General features: G+C 35.8%; 1 protein-coding gene across 10 annotated transcripts in view; it reads left to right on the top strand.

Annotated features, from left to right (window-relative positions):
- LOC132116459 (receptor-type tyrosine-protein phosphatase mu-like) overlaps positions 1 to 2500 on the top strand; it is a 214041-nt gene that overhangs the window by 100401 nt on the left and 111140 nt on the right. The gene's annotated exons all lie outside the window — the stretch shown is intronic.

The raw sequence follows: 2500 nt of genomic DNA, 5'->3' as shown, positions 1-2500 counted from the left end.
GTCTCATCAATGGATGCTCTGCAGTGAATGGGTGCCGTCAGAATGAGAGTCTGATAAAAACATCACAATAATCCACAGCACTCCAGTCCATCAGTGAACATCTGGAGAAGACAAAAGATGAAACACATCCAGCATTAAGATGATTTTAACTCAAACACATAGAGTCTATAATCCATAATAACACTTCCTCCAGTGAAAAAGTGTTCTGGTCTGAATCAGGAGAGAAATCTGCACAGATCAAGCAGCGTTTAAACAGCTCTAAACAACAACAGCAGATGCACTTTTACACTGGAGGAAGTGTTATTATGGATTATAGACTCTATGTGTTTGAGTTAAAATCATCTTAATGCTGGATGTGTTTCAGGTTTTGTCTTCTCCAGATGTTCACTGATGGACTGGAGTGCTGTGGATTATTGTGATGTTTTTATCAGACTCTCATTCTGACGGCACCCATTCAGAATCCATTGGTGAGCAAGTTTCTAAACTTGCATCTGTATAATGCAAGGTCCTCAGAGACTCAAAGTGCACAGCATTGTGTGTTTGAGCGTCGTCTCAATCCGTCAGTTATTGAAGCACACTATATTTGGTCTGTTCCATTGTGTTCTGAGTTTTGTGATGATTTCTGATGCGTGTGACTCATTCTGCGTCTGGAAACTCAGAATAAAGCGCTGCTCAAAAGACTCATTGTTGCAGAACTTCATTTGTGGAAATGCGACCAATTAAGCTGTCAGATTCACGTTCTGAAATGCCATTCTGTCATCGCGCTCGCCTTCAAGGACGTGTCAGGGCTGTGATCTGTGATGTTCGTGCGGTTTCTACAGGGTTGAAGCGATGCAGGTGTGTTTTCTGTCACTCGGATGGGCTTGGGTTTGTGCAGTAATTGCAGTGACAGCGGGTCGCCCCAGTGCATTCTGGGTTAAGTGCTTTGCTCTGAAACACAGTAATGATGTGATGATGATAAATGTGTTGATCCGGGGTCAGGCCTCCATTGCACACACTTGTGTTTGTCTGGTGTCAGGTTCTGCATCAGTTGAGAGGAAATCTGCTGGATTTGGGAGAACTGATTTAAACCCAGGGGTTTTCAGTCCTTTATGGGACATGGACCCCAGTTACGATCATCCTCGTGTCACTCATAGAGGTCCTATTGTAGTTTTTATTTTTAAAAGGTTTTCCTTCACAGTTTGCTTTGTTTTTATTTATTTATTAGTATTTCTTTATTTATTTGTTTCTAATGCATCTATATCATTTCCAAAAAATATAAAAAATTTGGCAATTACTTGAAATAAAAATGTTTCATTTTAAATTAGTTTTTATTTTCAGATTTTCCATGTGCATTTAAAATTTTATTAACGTTTTTGTTATCTTATTGTGTGTTTTCGTCATTTTTATTAGTTTCTCTAACATATTTTTTTATTTAATACAAGTTTTTAGATTTAGTTAACAATGATAACCCTGATGTTAGACAGTTCTATAATTTCATGGATAAAAAGTCAATTTAGACTATATACTATATATACTCTACCAATTTATAAATATATTAAGTTTATAAAAACAATTAGAACTTTTGTTAGGGGTATTTATTTATTTATTTTAATATAATTTGATATAATATTTAATATAATTTTTATTATTATTTATTTATTTTAATACCCAGGTCCTTTCATTTTTCTTTAATATAATATGAATTGTTTATTTCAGTTTATTTTGATTTCTTTTAATATATTTATTTATTGACTGCATGTAATAAAATATCATATTTATTTATTTAGAGTAATATTTTATTTTTTATTAATCCTGTTTTTCTCTGTACCCCAGTTCACTTCCTACTTAGATTGTTTTTTTTTTAAACAAGCAAAATAATCTTTAATGATTTAGCTGTTGAGGAAAAACTCACTTAATTTTGAGAGTGTTTGAAACATGCTCTAAACTATAGACATTATTTTGCAATTCCTTTTGGTACCACACGGTAAATCTGTTCAATGAAACACCTAGCAGTAGCTGAAATCATCATCAAATTAGCCAAAATACAAACTAAACAGACACACATGAGAACGATGGTTGAATTTTTCAGTACTTTTGCATCTTTGGCTTGCACTGGATGTTTAAGAAGTGCTGTGTTTTCCTGTGCATTCGTGCCAAACAGCTCCTTCTCGCTGAAGTGTCTATCAGAAATATTCCCTGGGATTTGATATTCCGGAGTCGTTTTCCTGTGCGGATCAGCGCAGATGTCGATCCATCTACCTGTCTTCGACTAATAGCAAAGAGCCTCTTGGTATTTCACAGCTGATGAGTCCCACCGCCGCTCCCTTTGTGCCCTTAAATTGGACGGGGAATAGAGTGGCATTAGCAGCTGAATGATTTATTCAAATCAAGCCCCTTGCTACTTTTCATTAAGTTATATAAGAAGCGCTCTCATCTGGGCTCCCGCTCGAGCAGAAGAGAGTGAAAGAGAACCTCCATCCTAATAAAAGATCATACCCAGAAACGCAAATCTGATAGT

The sequence above is a fragment of the Carassius carassius genome, chromosome 35, assembly GCF_963082965.1.
Source record: "Carassius carassius chromosome 35, fCarCar2.1, whole genome shotgun sequence".
Classification (NCBI taxonomy): domain Eukaryota; kingdom Metazoa; phylum Chordata; class Actinopteri; order Cypriniformes; family Cyprinidae; genus Carassius; species Carassius carassius.
Note: the sequence above shows the minus strand (reverse complement) of the source record. Positions and strands in the feature narration are given on the sequence as shown.